This window comes from Nicotiana sylvestris, chromosome 6, assembly GCF_000393655.2.
Source record: "Nicotiana sylvestris chromosome 6, ASM39365v2, whole genome shotgun sequence".
Lineage (NCBI taxonomy): Eukaryota > Viridiplantae > Streptophyta > Magnoliopsida > Solanales > Solanaceae > Nicotiana > Nicotiana sylvestris.
Window position 1 is genome coordinate 11,973,460 of NC_091062.1, and position 16,907 is coordinate 11,990,366.

Below are 16,907 nucleotides of genomic sequence, written 5' to 3' on the forward strand. Positions count from 1 at the left end.
TCTTGTTGTCGATATTGATATCTCTCTTGAAAGTGCAACATATGGTTATTCGTGTAAGAAAACATATTGTGATAAATATAATTCAATATTTAGGATGTTTGTCCTTGTACTTTATTTATTATAACAACAAAACATAAATATACTGAAAATTATTTTCACCCAAATTTAAAAGGATATTCTTTAGTTTCGGAAAACGAAAGTTGAATTTGGGGATAAACACATACTTAGAAGCATATTGACCAGTATCATAAGTTCTGCATGTATGACGTTATTGTCAAAACTTCTATATACCATATGTGTACTATTACATAAGTTATTCAGTGTTTCTAAGTTTTCAGTAGCATAACGGGCATACGTTTCTTCAAAATTAACCTATATGCAATGGAAAATCAATTTTAACTTAGTTTTGACAATATTATATATATATATATATATATATATATATATATATATATATATATATATATATATATATATATATAATCAAAAATTTTATATACCATATGTGTACTATTACATACTATTCAGTGGATCTAAGTTTCAGTAGCATGACTGACGGGCATATGTTTCTTCAAAATCAATCTATATGCAATGGAAGATCAATTTTAACTTAGTCTATTATATATATAGTGACACTAACATACGTAAGAAATAATGAACTTGACAACAAACATGTACTGTAGAAAGGCCATTAGGTATTAAAGTCTTTAGGTATTATTCTTGGTAGTTATTGTTGGTATCATCTTCTGTTGAGTCAAAACTGAAAAATATCTTATTTTTACCATAAAACTTGGCAATCAACCTTTTATTTAGTTGATCAACATATTCATTTCTGCTAGCTAAGATAGCTCTTTAATTTCTATCATGTAATTTGCATAAGTTGCATTTTAATCTAATGATGAAAATATTTTCCTTATTAAATGCACTACTATTACCATTTGGGTTGATAACCAAGTATTCTAGAAGAACCAAATCATCTTGAATGCTCTTCATCGTTTCCGACACGAAGCAAGAAGTCACTAAATATTGTATCTGTTATTACTTTTATATTTTTTGTCATTAACCATGAAATTGATCATGACCTACTAGCTATTTTAAGGAGGACGTGTCCATCAAACATACTATACTACTTCCACAAATTACTACTTTCATTTGACACAACCTTTTGATATGTATGTTGTTCTAAAAGGAGGAGGCTACTATTTCTTAAAGACAAGGTATAACCTAATTTAAACGTGAAGCATTTGAAACTATAGTCAATGTTGTTATTCATATTCACATGTAAATTATATTGTTGAAGTATAAAAGAGCAAAAACAATTGTCAAGCTTAATGTTTGATATATTAGACAAACTGCATACTTTTCAAATTTTATTATATAACTTTTATAAAATTTCTAAACTATTTTATACTCATTTTATGGAGTATACGTGCAACGCGCGTATTCAGAACTAGTTATTATAAAAGCATGAATGTTTCCCCCTAAATGTTGAATGACAAAAATATCCCTGAAATATTAGTTGACTTTTTTAACCTTAATAAATTAAATATAAGCTTCATTGAATCTTGGATAAAATAGTAAGAATTGCATAGCGAATTCCTAAAATTAAGGTCTTTGAAGTCAAGTATAATTTATTTTACATGGAATTCTAATACCAATATAATCAATTGTCCTATCTATTGTTGAAGTAGCTAAGACAGAACCCACCTGATTAAACCATTATACAAAAGTGGTAGTATCAACATTCCTCTTGTATTTTACAACAAGGTGCAAGCTTCAATGATTCTCTCCAAATTTGTACGAAACCTAGAAGTGGTTTATGTGGTATTATAATTAAATTTCTTTATTTCCTTTGGTGCTCCTAATCATCTTTCTATTTGCTAGCAAAATTCTTTTCTAATATGTGGTTTTAGTTTTGCTCCAGTCCCATCTCTTTATTTTTTGATTGCTAATTTTTTTCCTAACATTGATTGCTTTGTGTGTTATTGAGATAAATGTCTTTTCCTTAATATTTTTCCTTTTTTCCCCTTCTCTTGTGCTTGTTTGGGTTTCTAGGGTCTTGAAACTAGGGGTTTGGCATCAATCATGGGTGTGAGGTCGAATCTTGTGTGGGGTCCATCCCCATGATAAGGGATGAAGTTAGATTTTAAAACCCAAAACGGTTTTGCCAAACTATTTGCAAGAATGCAAATTGGCAAGTTGCAATTCAAATTGCAAATGAACCAATGCTTCTGATTGGTTGGAGTGGACGGTCACTCTTCCTATAAAAGGAAGTTTCAACTTTTCATTCATACGCCAATCTCAGAGCAAAATATATCTAAGAGTTAGAGAACGGTGTGAGGTATTCACAGACAATATAATCTGACCTCACACCGACAATATAATATATAAGGGAAAGTAGAGAGTGTGAGAGATGGGGCTGACTTGGATGAAAGAGTTGCTAGTGCAATCAGGATGCACTTATCAGATGATGTGGTAAATAACATCATTGATGAAGACACCATGTGGCATTTGGACAAGGATGGAAAGCCTATACATGTCCAAAACACTGACAAATAAATTGTACCTAAAGAAGCAGTTATACGCCCTACACATGGGTGAAGGTACGAATTTTTTGTCACATTTAAACGTGTTTAACGGACTAATCATACAGCTCGCCAACCTCGTAGTGAAAATCGAGGAAGAAGATAAAGTCATCTTGTTATTGAACTCGTTGCCATCTTCGTATGATAATTTGGCAACAACCATCCTGCACGGTAAGACCACCATTGAGTTAAAAGATGTCACATCGGCTCTTCTACTCAATGAGAAGATGAGAAAGAAGCCTGAAAATCAAGGACAAGCTCTCATCACAGAAGGTAGAGGCAGGAATTATCAAAGAAGTTCGAGCAACTATGATAGATCCGAAACTCGTGGGAAGTCAAAGAACCGATCCAAATCAAGAGCCAAAAATTACTAAAATTGTGATCAACTAGGTCACTTCAAAAGAGATTGCCCAAATCCAATGAATGGCAAAGGTGAAACCAATGGCCAGAAGAATGACGACAACACAACCGCCATGGTGCAAAACAATGATAATGTTGTCCTCTTTATAAATGAGGAGGAGGAATGCATGCACCTGTCAGGTCCAGAGTCGGAATGGGTGGTTGATACAACAGCATCTTACCATGCCACACCGGCAAGAGAACTTTTTTGCAGATATGTGTAAGCACGTGATTTTTGCCCAATATGATAATTACTCCCAAAAATTCAAAAATAAAATAATTTTCCTTGGTGTGGAATTTCTGTGATATTTTGTGATATTTTGAATAATTATTTGTATTTGTTTGTGCGTGTTTATTTGCTAAATTAATAAAAAATACAAAAATATGTCGCATTTTGCATGTAGGATTTAATTCTACAATTGTTAGTAATTAAATTTGTTTTACAAAAATTAAAAATTACAAAAATAGGCATCGTTTGCATTTTTAGCATTTAATGTCCAAATATACAATTTTATGCTTAATTATTACTTAATTGTGCGTTAATTATTATTGGGAGTTAATTTGCGCTTTTATAACTTAATTTAATTCTTAATAATAGTTTAAGTATTTTTATAATTTAGTTTTAGAGAAATAAAAGAAGAAAAGAAAGCAAAAATATAAAGAAAAGAATGACTCTGTATTACAGTCTGCGCACCAGAAATCCGGATAAGGAATTCTGTTAACCCGGGAGAAGGTGTTAGGCATTCCCGAGTTCCGTGGTTCTAGCACGGTCGCTTAACTGTTATATTCGGCTTGATTATCTAATATAATACGTATTATAAACTTATGTGCAAATTTTATCCCTTAGCCGCTTTTATTATTCTTTTTATTTATTGTTATTATTTTACGAAAAAATTGCAACATTGTGAAAACGTATTTCAAATCACGTCGCAATCAATTGCACCCGTGGTTATCGACACATTTCGACTCCGTTGAGATTTAGATTTGGGTTACATAAATGCACACCCGTATTTAAGGAAATAACATTATTAAATACGCGCCTAGAGCGACTAGCGTGTCATTATTTTGGGTAGGGCCGTGAAATTTGCTAAAACGGCTCCTCCCTAATTCTAAGCAATTAACTGTACATTTATTGAGGGCCCCGAAATCTATACATTCCATTAAGCGAGGCTCATCTCATTTATTTTAAATGGACAAATCTTAAAGCGACTACATTTTTTCTATAAAACTTAGTCTCTAAAATAAAGAAAGAAAATCCTAATTAATTACTAGCTTTTATTATTTTAAGAAAACATGACATGCTAATTGCTTGATTAATACAAATATTGATGAAAAAGGAATTTTACTCTTAATTTCGAAATTATAAATAAAATAAAAATTCAACAACTAATATTCAAAATAAAATATATGAGGGGCACGGTGACCCAGTAGCCCATCTGTGTGGTTTCTGTAGAAAAATGAGAGGGGCTGGGGGAAAAGATGAGTTGTTGATAGCATATTTCGGGCAAAGCCTGAGCGGGTCAGCGCTAGAATGGTACACGAGGCAAGACCCCGGCCGATGGTATACATGGGATGATTTGGCCCAGGCATTCATCGGCCATTTTCAATATAACCTCGAAATAGTCCCTGATCGTCTGTCATTGTTGAAACTAGAAAAGAAGCCTGGGGAAAGTTTTAGAGAGTTTGGTTTCCGCTGGAGGGAACAAGCTGCAAGGGTTGATCCTCCCATGCGGGAGAGTGAGATGGTAGATTACTTCTTGCAAACATTGGAACCTACCTATTTTGGTCATCTAGTGACATCTGTCGGGAAGTCGTTTAATGAAGTGGTAAAGATGGGAGCCATGATTGAAGAAGGATTGAAATCTAACAAGATATTGAGCTACTCGGCGTTGAAAGCAACCACCCAGGCCATCCAAAGCGGTACTGGTGGTGTGCTAGGGAAGAAGAAGAAAGAAGAAGTTGCTACAGTTGAAGCTAATATTTGGTCCAGGCACAATAATCGTCCACTCTACTACAACCAACCCAGACCCCACCACCCAAACTATCAATATACCCCATATGGTCCACCACAACACTATTATCCACCACCAGAACCACAATTTTTATTCACCACGCCCAGACCTACACTCAACCCCCAGTGCACTCGCAATGGCGTACACCAAGTCCCCAAAATACACAGCCACACCCACAAAACACCTATCCACCTCCCAGGGCTAACAGACCAGGAACCAGCTTCCGCCCAAACCAAGCTTTTAGAAATGAGAAGGCCCCAAACAAAAAAAACATTTACTCCGCTGGGAGAATCTTACACTTCTCTTTTCCACAGATTGAAACAGTTGGGGATGCTGACCCCAGTTGAATCCAAAGCACCAAATCCTCTTCCCAGAAACCTGGACCACTCTGTTAGCTGCGAGTATTGCTCAGGGATGCCGGGGCACGATACTAAAAAATGTTGGAAGTTGAAAAACGCAATCCAAGAGCTCATTGATAATCGTCGTATTGAGGTACAGGCTCTAGAGGCCCCGAACATCAATCAAAATCCGTTACCAGTGCATTATGAGGCCAACATGATCGAACTGATACATAAGGGGGCAGAGCCTAAGAAACCTTCGCATGTGGTTATGGTGATTCGTTCTACGGAAACCAAAGAAAAGACAGTGAGTGCAAGGCCAGTGGTTCAATTAAAAGCAGTAGAAGACAAGCCAGTGCTAGTAATGGGAAAGGGACCGTTTGTGGCCGAGAAAAAGCAGGAGCCAGTCAAGATAGTGGTACCAAGGTCAGTATCCACGCCCGTGGTGGTTGTGAAGGGAGTCTATGTAGAGCCGGTTGTCATAAAACCGGTAGTCCAGTTACCCATGGTTGATAGCAAAGCCGTACCCTGGAAATATGACAAAGTAGTGGTGACATACAAAGGAAAGGAAATTGAGGAAGAAAGTTGTGAAGCACAGGGACTGACCCGGTAGCCTTCTTGGTCACAGACTTGAATGTCTTCGCTTCCACCCATTTGGTAAAATAATCTATAGCTACCAAGATAAACCTGTGCCCATTTGATGCTGCTGGATCAATTGGCCCAATAACATCCATGCCCCATGCAACAAAAGGCCATGGCGCGGACATCGTATGTAATTCTGATGGTGGAGCATGAATCAAATCTCCATGTATTTGGCATTGATGACACTTACGCACAAAACTGATACAATCTCGCTCCATCGTGGCAACTGTACATCAGGAAAAGGGCACAAATCTTTGTATGCGACACTAACTTGGTTTCCTAAACCATGCATGTTCCTGAAGGATTGCTCCAGGCTTTTGACTTTACGAATCACCTCCTCTTGTTCTGCATTCTTAACCGGTTTCTCAACTTCTCCCGGGATTTCAAAATGGGGAGAGGAGGTATATGGCTCAGGCGCTTTGAAAGTGGGTTCGGGAGGGTAATATTGGGTGTCGTGAGCTTGGAATAGCGGCTCACTGGATGATCTATGTAGTGGAGCTGGGGGAGGTGCCACAAAGACGGGAACATTTGGTGGAGGAGGGTTTTGAGTGGGTGGTGGAGCTTGGGAATCATAAGCCTCTCTTCCCTGATAATAGTGATGGCTTGGGAAACTTGTTGAAGGACCGGGAGAGGGGTATTCCGGCGTGTGTACTGGTTGGAGGGTAGGAGTAACGGGTAGTTCTTGCCCCTTCTGGGCTCTAGCTAAGGCTATCTGCAAGACCTTCCGGATTTATTAGACATTCAGCCTCGGGGGGATATCATCAGGGCATTGGTCGCCCATTGGGATTCGGCACATAATGTGTTTCATTTTTCAGACTTTGAACTCACCCCAACAATAGAAGAAATAGCGGGGTACATTGGAAGTGACCAAGCTCCATTGAGATTCAAATACTTGATTGCTCCTAGAGCCATTACCATACATCGATTCCTGGATTCCTTGAAAATACCCCGGACAGTTCATCACCCAGATTTTGCAAAGGGTTTCTGCAGTTTCCGCTTCGTGTATGATAGATATGGCCATGTGGGCGGGTTCAATAATCCAGACTTTAAGCTTTGCAGCAGAAATAGCCGACAAAAGTGTATTGGCTCAATCATAGATTTCTAAATTCAATCATGTGGGTGGGTAAGGAAGAAAAGGAAAATTCATCTCCAGCAAAATAATCCCCAGCAGTTTCGAGGGAAGACAACACAGGTAAGTAAATAATTCAGGAAGAAGGAAATGGTTCACGCATAGGAGACGCACTTCCTAAGTGAAGATTTCATTAATAGGAGACGCACTTCCTAGTTTGAAATCATTAAAGTTTCACCCATAGGAGATGCATTTCCTCCTAAGTTTGTTTTAGTTTCACCCCATAGGAGATGCATTTCCTCCTAAGTTTACTTTCACCCATAGGAGATGCATTTCCTCCTAAGTTTGTTTTAGTTTCACCCATAAGAGATGCATTTCCTCCTAAGTTTGTTTTAGTTTCACCCATAGGAGATGCATTTCCTCCTAAGTTTAGTCTTACCCATAGGAGAGGCATTTCCTCCTAAGTTTATTTTACCCATAGGAGAGGCATTTCCTCCTAAGTTGTTGTTGAAATCAGGAGTCCGCCTAGAGAATAGAGACATTCAATTTTAAATTTAGCAATCAGGAGTCCGCCTGGAGAACAGAGACATACTTTTCAAGTTTGACGTCAGGAGTCCGCCTGGAGAATAGAGACATTCAATTTCAAATTTAGCAATCAGGAGTCCGCCTGGAGAATAGAGACATACTTTTCAAGTTTGACAGCAGGAGTCCGCCTGGAGAATAAAGACATTCAATTTCAAATTTAGCAATCAGGAGTCCGCCTGGAGAACAGAGACATACTTTTCAAGTTTGACGTCAGGAGTACGCCTGGAGAATAGAGACATTCAATTTTAAATTTAGCAATCAGGAGTCCGCCTGAAGAACGGAGACACACAGTTCAAGTATTGGTTGAAGTCAGAAGCCCCCCTGAATAACAGAATGGCGATTTATTGGTTGAAGTCAGGAGCCCGCCTGAAGAAAGGAATGTCGTTTATTTTTAAAGTTGTTGTTGAAGTTGGGAGCCCGCCCATAGAACAGAGGCATACATTTCAGTCTTTTCATTTCAAGCACTGAAGTTGGGAGCCCGCCAAGATAACAGAGGCATATATTTCAGTCTTTACATTCCAAGCGTTGAAGTTGGAAGCCCGCCCAGATAACAGAGGCATACATTTCAGTCTTTTCATTTCAAGTGTTGAAGTTGGGAGCCCGCCCATAGAACAGAGGCATACATTTCAGTCTTTACATTTCAAGCATTGAAGTTGGGAGCCCGCCCAGATAACAGAGGCATACATTTCAGTCTTTACATTTCAAGAGTTGAAGTTGGGAGCCCGCCCAGATAACAGAGGCATACATTTCAGTCTTTAATTTCAAGTATTGAAGTTGGGAGCCCGCCCATAGAACAGAGGCATACATTTCAAGATTAAGTCACAGGACAATAAAAAAGAGGGTTACAACAGGAATCCCTAGCAGAGTCGCCAGAGCTGTCACACCTCCTTTTTCCGCCCCCGCGAGGGTACAAGGAGTTTTTTCCAATTAAAGGACAGTCGAAACGGGATTTGTTTATTTATTTCAGAGTCGCCACTTGGGAGATTTAGGGTGTCCCAAGTCACCAGTTTAATCCCGAATCGAGGAAAAGAATGACTCTGTATTACAGTCCGCGAACCAGAAATCCGGATAAGGAATTCTGTTAACCCGGGAGAAGGTGTTAGGCATTCCCGAGTTCCGTGGTTCTAGCACGGTCGCTCAACTGTTATATTCGGCTTGATTATCTGATATAATACGTATTATAAACTTATGTGCAAATTTTATCCTTTAGCCGCTTTTATTATTTTTTATTTATTGTTATTATTATTATTTTACGAAGAATTGCAACATTGTGAAAACGTATTTCAAATCACGTCGCAATCAATGCACCCGTGATTATCGACACATTTCGACTCCGTTGTGATTTAGATTTGGGTTACATAAATGTACGCTCGTATTTAAGAAAATAACATTATTAAATACGCGCCTAGAACGACTAGCGTATCATTATTTTGGGTAGGGCCGTGAAATTTGCTAAAACGGCTCCTCCCTAATTCTAAGCGATTAAATGTACATTTATTGAGAGCCCCGTAATCTATACATTTCATTAAGCGAGGCTCATCTCATTTATTTTAAATGGACAAATCTTAAAACGACTACATTTTTCTATAAAAATTAGTCTCTAAAATAAAGAAAGAAAATCCTAATTAATTACTAGCTTTTTATTATTTTAAGAAGACATGACATGCTAATTGCTTGATTAATACAAATATTGATGAAAAAGGAATTTTACTCTTAATTTCGAAATTATAAATAAAATAAAAATTCAACAACTAATATTCAAAATAAACAAATATAGCTAGATTAAAACTCAGCATTGTTATTTTTTTAAAAAATATTATTGAGATTAATTATTGAAACTAGATTTAACCATAATTACTAAAGCTTATTAGAAAGTTTATTAGACTTAAACGTTCTTTTAATCTTGCTTAAGCTCAAGTCATGCCTTAATGCCTAATTTACGATGTTTAATTTAAATTCGTGTCTTAGCTAAATTTAGCTACTTGTTCATGATCAACCTATAATCTTGAAGCCTTCATAACTAGTGAATTAACCTATTTTGCCGAACTGATTTATTACAGACTAACTTATGATATTATTTTCTTATTCCAGTTATTATTTAGTAATTCATGAAATAGCTTAAATACAATCAACAAAAGGAACAAAGAAAAAAAAACGAAATTAAAACTTCAAATTTCCATTCTTCATATGTATTCACGCTTCATATTTCGGATTACAATAAACAGCTTTTCAGTTGTGTACCTGATATTGGAAGCAAAAGAAAATGAATATGAGAATCAGCAGCAGCAGTAAAATCAGTACAACACAGCAACAATAGCCCAGCAACAGTAACAACCCAGTAACAGACCGGTGGAGTAGTAATCCAAAAAAAACAAAAGCTTCCAGCTTTTATGAAACAACAATTAATTCTGATTTCAAACAACAAAAGAAAACAGAATATTTTTTTTAGTTTTTTTTTTTTATATTTGAAAGCTTAAATATTTTTCGGAATTTTCTATCTCTTAAATGTTCAGCCCTTTTCTCTTTCTTATTTTCAGATTTGTTTTTCTCCCCCGTTTTTTTCTGTCTGTGTATATCTATATCTGATTTCAAGACTTCAACTTATATTTCATCCCATAAATCTTTTAACCAATTAAAATCAACCCATTTTCTCTACCAAACCCATTATCTTCCCACTCATCCCCATTATATTAAATAAACATAATCACACCACCCCATTTCATTTTGTCCCCCATGCCTAACATAAAATAATGCAAGATTCCCCCTTTAAATTAAATCTTGTCCCCCCTTTATATTAAATAACCATATCACAACCCACCCCATTTTATTTTGTCCCCCATGCTTCATATAAACAATTACAAAATGTACAATTCCTAAATTACCCCTCTGACCCTATTGCAAATTACTATTTTACCCCCGAAAGTACTATAAATTACCAAACTACCCATCAGCTATAACACATCAATTAATCAAACTTAACCAAAATATAGACAATATGATCAATTTCTAACAATGTTCAAACAACAATATGAACACGGATGAACATCATAACAACAATATCACATGAACACGATTTTAACAACATTTCAACAACAAATCACATGAACACAAATTGAACAACAAAGAACAACTAAAATTTGATTGAACAATATTTTAGCAACAAACAATCCTATTTTCGGATTCAACAACTACAACAAACAAGTATATTTAGATTTCTAACTTCAATCATATTGAACTTAAAATCAATTCTAACAACATTACAACCAACAATTCCTATATTAAACTTTATGAGACAAATTCAAGAAATAATCACAAATGGTAAACAAGAAATCAAGCTATACAAATTTCGGATTCAAGAACAATCAAACAAAGTATGAACATGAATTAAATCTATTTTAAACAACAAACATGATGGATTTAAACGATTAAACCAACATATTTCTCTAACACAACTAAATTCTTTAAACAAATAACAAGATCGACGAAGAAACAATTATGAACTTAAACTTGAACTTAACAATATTAACAATTTCTAACAATACATAAACACATGAAACAAATTGAAGAAATATTTAATTAAATTTCAATTTGTATCTAACAAACATCAAACTAACAAATATTCACTTAAACAATAATACAAACATGAAATGAATATGAAAACAATTAATTAAACTTCTATTTTGAAATCTGAAAATTAATTTTAACAAACAACACATGAACATGAACTAAAATTAATTCAAACGATAAACAAAACAAACATTTGCCGATTTTAGATTCGAAAATATCAAAACAAAATACGGACAAAAATAAAACTCAAAATATACTAACCGGATCGAAACGACGAACAACGACCAAACAAACAACGAACTTGACGAGCCTCGACCAAAGCTCGAACCAACGATGACGAACACGAGCAGACGACCAAAGAAGATGGTCGTTTGGCATCGTTTAAAAACGAACCCAGTGGCAGCAGCAACTCGGAGGAACTGGGAGATGGAGAAGGTCGACGCATTGGCATCCATGGCTGCCTGTGTCGATGAGGCAGCAGCCGGGGTGCGTTCGGCAGAAGCAGTACTCGTCGAGCCATGGACGTCGAGGGTCATCCATGGACGTCGAGCTCGACTTTGAGCTTGACGTTGAATGACGACGATGCTTCCATGGCCAGCAGCTGAAACTCCCAGAAATGTGAGCAACAACAGTCCGTTGAGTAAGAAGACGGAGTGAAATAGCAGCAGCTCGGAGCAGACGACGCAGTGGGGCAGCAGCTCGCGAAACAAGCCGTGGTTGTTCGAGCTGTTCGCAGTCGAAGACGAAGCAGTAATGGAGGTCGTTCGGATGGGGAAGATGAAGCAGAAGCAATAAGAAGCAGAAGGGTCGCAGCTGCTCGTCGAGGAAGGAGATGAAACAAGCAGCGATTGGATTTTCCTTCCATTTTGGACGAGGGTTTTCCGGCGACGCAGCGGCGAAGTAGATGGGGAGGTCGACGTGGATGGTGGTCGTTTGGAGACGAAGCAGCAACAAAAGGGTCAGCCATGGATGGGGTCTTTGAGCTTTTGGAGAAGAAAGAGCAAAATGGGTGTGGGGGGCGGATGTTTTCTTAGTTTTAGGGTTTTTGGCTTTGTTTTTTTTTTTTTTTGTTTTGTGTTGTAAAATGTAAGACAAAGGGGTTTGGGTCTTTTGGGTTATGGACTGGGTTGACCCAGTTCGAAATGGACCGGGTCATGGGGAAGATTGGACAATTGTTTGGGCTTGGGGTTGAAATTTGAAGAAATGGCCCAATCCGATTTTTCTTTGTATTTTTGCTCTCTTTCTTCTTTTATTTCTCTAAAACTAATTTATAAAAATACTTAAACTATTATTAAGAATTAAATTAAGTTATAAAAGCGCAAATTAACTCCCAATAACAATTAACGCACAATTAAGTAATAATTAAGTATAAAATTGTATATTTGGACATTAAATGCTAAAAATGCAAACGATGCCTATTTTTGTAATTTTTAATTTTTGTAAAACAAATTTAATTACTAACAATTGTAGAATTAAATCCTACATGCAAAATGCGACATATTTTTGTATTTTTTATTAATTTAGCAAATAAACATGCACAGACAAATACAAATAATTATTCAAAATATCACAAAATATCACAAAATTGCACACCAAGGAAAATTATTTTATTTTTGAATTTTTGGGGAGTAATTCTCATATTGGGCAAAAATCACGTGCTTACAGCTGCCCCTCTTTGCCCGAAGACACGTAGGGTTTTCGTGCAAAGATAAAGCGAGCGATTTTTGCCCATCCGAGTACTCCGTGTGAAGCATTTTTGAAAAAGATTTGACCGAACCTTTGCTTCAAAGGTTTCCTACATATCCTGGGCTAAACAGGAATCAGGTCATTCCTTTTTTTTTCTTTATGTTCGGCACTTGTGTTCTCTGATAATGCCGCTGATTCCGAAAGAGGTGCATGAAAAATAAGTAAGGCTCGAAGGGGATAACGAGGGATATGAGTGTTTGGATAGCAGAACAAAATGCCTTCATCATTTCAATCTTTAAGATATGCCAAATACGAACAGATACATTTAGAAAATAAAGAAATCATACATAATATCTGTTGACCGCATCGGAATTGATGGTCATTTCTACACATTTTCCTTCCACATCTGTCAAATACAATGCTCCATTAGACAACACTCTGGTTACTACAAATGGTCCTTGCCAGTTTGGGGCAAATTTTCCTTTTGCCTCAGCCCAATGAGGCAAGATCCGCCTCAGTACTAATTGCCCGACTTCAAATTTCCTTGGACGTACTTTTTTGTTGTATGCTCTTGCCATTCTTCGTTGGTACAGTTGGCCATGACACACTGATGCCAATCTTTTCTCATCGATCAAACTCAACTGCTCAAGACGGCTTTTCACCCATTCATCATCATTGATTTCAGCCTCTGCAATGATTCGCAGAGATGGGATTTCCACTTCTGCGGGTATTACCGCCTCGGTACCGTATACCAATGAGTAAGGAGTCGCCCCTACCGAGGTACGCACGGTGGTGCGATATCCTAACAATGCAAAAGGCAATTTCTCGTGCCATTGTCTAGATCCTTCAACCATCTTCCGGAGTATTTTCTTTATGTTCTTATTGGCCGCTTCAACCGCACCATTTGCCTTGGGACGGTACGGAGTAGAGTGCCTGTGAGCAATCTTAAACTGCTCACATGTCTCCTTCATCAAATGACTATTAAGATTAGCCCCATTATCTGTGATGATTACCTTTGGGATCCCAAACCGACATATGATATTTGCATGCACGAAGTCAACTACAGCCTTCTTGGTCACAGACTTGAATGTCTTCGCTTCCACCCATTTGGTAATAGGCATTCCCGAGTTCCGTGGTTCTAGCACGGTCGCTCAACTGTTATACTCGGCTTATTTATCTGATTTTAAATACAATTATGAACCATGTGCAAATTTTATCTTTTACCGCTTTATTATCATTATTTTTTAGGAATGTGAACATCGCTAAAAAAACATGTCTTTGGACTGCGTCACATGAAATGCACCCACAATCCGGAACATATTTTATTTGACGTTTTGGGATTTGGATTTGGGTCGCATGAAATGCACACCCAAGTTTAAGAAAATAGATTATTAAATACGCACCTAAAGAAACTATCGTGTTATTATTTTGGGAGGGCCGTGAAATTCGCTAAACGGCACGTCCCGAATCCTAAATACTTTGATATATACATACAATAGAGGGCCCCGCAACTTTTGTTCATTTTGTTCGTCGAGGCTCGTCTCATCCTTGTTTTTAAAGGGATATCCTATAACAACTACGTTTCTTGTCGCGCTTGTCTCTACTAATTGAAAACAGTAGATAGCCCTAGTTAATTACATGCTTGCAAGTTATCTATAACAGAATTTCGAGTGCTTGTGCAAAATCAGAAGCACGGCCACGTACACAATCAGCCGAGCAAAAATTAAGGGCCCAAATCCAGCCCATGCGTGATGGACCAGACCTGGGCCATTGTTTGTTCGATGCGGGCCTGCTTGGTCTGTTTCGACCTGGGTTCGACCTTCGTGAGGTTGAGATTGCAAGCTCTGTGTTCTTTATCTTAAAACATGGTTTACCAGTTATATGAAGCAGTTTATCAGAAGGGAAAGAACTTAACTAGTAGTGTACGATTTTAATGCTTGGCATACATTACAGAATTATACTACACCAGTAAGCTAAATCTAAGATACAACCTAATGCATTGGGCATACTTTTATCACCAACCTATATACACAGTCTAACATTCAACTACCATACATTGACATTTATTAGGCATGAGGACTATCTCCAGTATCCAAAACAAGAATGTAAACTATTATACATTATATGAGGCCTAACATAATAGTCTATGCATATATAAGCATCTGCAGATCTTCTCTTTTACATTCATGCTCAAACCTTTCAAGTTACAGTGGTAGTATATTTGTGTACCTGGTATAGAGGAGCAAAAGAAGAAGAAAGATGATCAGCTGAGTGGTACACAACAAGCACAGCAGCAGGTAAACAACATAACACAGCAACAAACAAAACAACCACAATGGAGAAGCTCAACAAGTGATCGAGCAATGGACAGACAATCCCAGAAAAACAGAGCAGGAAACAACAGCCCAGAATGTTGAATGTAACAGCAATCCAGTGATCCCAATAACCCCAAAAGCTCAACAAATAACCACTACAGTTCCGATAGTCAAAACTCAAACCAACAGTACACAGAAAGCTCAGTGTAGTAACAATCACAGCAGAAGAACACAGACTTCTCTTAATGGAACAAATAACAATCCCAGTTAGGATAACCAACTTGGTTTCTTTGTGCAGTTTTTTGGACAGTGTTCAATTACAGTATTTCTGGAAATTTCCTTCTGTTTTTTTTCCAGTTTTCTTCAACTCACAAGACCTCTCCTCAAGACTAAAATTTCCAGCCTTTCTCTTCCTCCCCTTTTTAAGTTCTGAAATAGCCTATTTATAAGCCAAACAACCAGTGCAGTCAAGCTGCCTGGATTCTGCCCTTTGCAGACTGCTCATACCTATTAAATCCCACGCCTAAGCATCTTTTTGATGCCAGCCATTTGTTCCCTCTTTTTGTTCAAGAGTATGGGTTCATTTAAGTATTCATTTTAAACCCCATACTCTTGTGTCTTGTTCCCCATTGGAATTAGTTTAATCCTAAATTAGAACCCTACTTGTCATCTCATTTAAACTAAGTTTTTCTGTTCTTTTCAAACCCCAGACTACCCCTGTTAAACCCTGATTATTACTGCCCTAAACCCATTGCAACATCTGTGCATGTTGAACTTCTGAAAGTTCAAATTCAGAACTGCCCATGGGCTGAATCTTTTCAGTCGTTTTGCAATACAAACAAACCCATTTCAAATAGTGTCGGGCATTCAGTTAGTGACATGGTTCGATCAATCATGTGACATTATTAGTTCATTTGATCAATTAGTTATAGAAAACCAATCGACGATGTTTATCGAGTCGACTATACTAAATACAACAGGTAATACTCAATCGTTCACATAAACAATACGTACAGGGACCCAAAGGGCATCAGACAACTTTTGTTCAATTACTGGGAACCTATATGAATTATTTATGCGACGACTATCCTAATCGAACATGTATATCACAGAATATATTCAGAACATACACAGAAAACAATCGACCAAATAAAAAGGTCTTTGACAGAGATGGAAGAAATTAAGAAAATTATCAGACAATAACACACAGTCACAACAAAGCATGCTAACAACTCAATCAAAATTAAAACAAAGAGAAGGGAAAACTTACTGAAAAAGTTTAAACCAAACTGACCCAAATCCGACTTAGCTTCGACCATTTGAGGCCGAACAAACTTTAATCAGGGTGTTCTCACACGAGAACACCTTGATTAAGGTCTATTAGACCTCAAACCCCTGTTGAGACCGACCGGATTCCAAGGCTATTCGTGTTCTAGGTTTTGGGTCTTCAGATCTGGTTTTTTGGGAGTTGTAGGTAGATTCGGACCAAACCAAGCCTGGTTTGGTCACGAGGGAGGTTAGGGGAGTGTCTGGTACGAAGATGGTGAGGTTTGGTATAGGTCCGGGTTCGACTCGAATCTTCAAATGAAGATTCGAGATGAAGGAAGGTGATTCGAGGCTAGGGGTAATAGATCCATGTTCAGGAGAGTGAGGAGGCACCAGGGTGTTCAGGAGGTGGTCATCGGCGTTCATGCCGCCGGGTTCTGGTG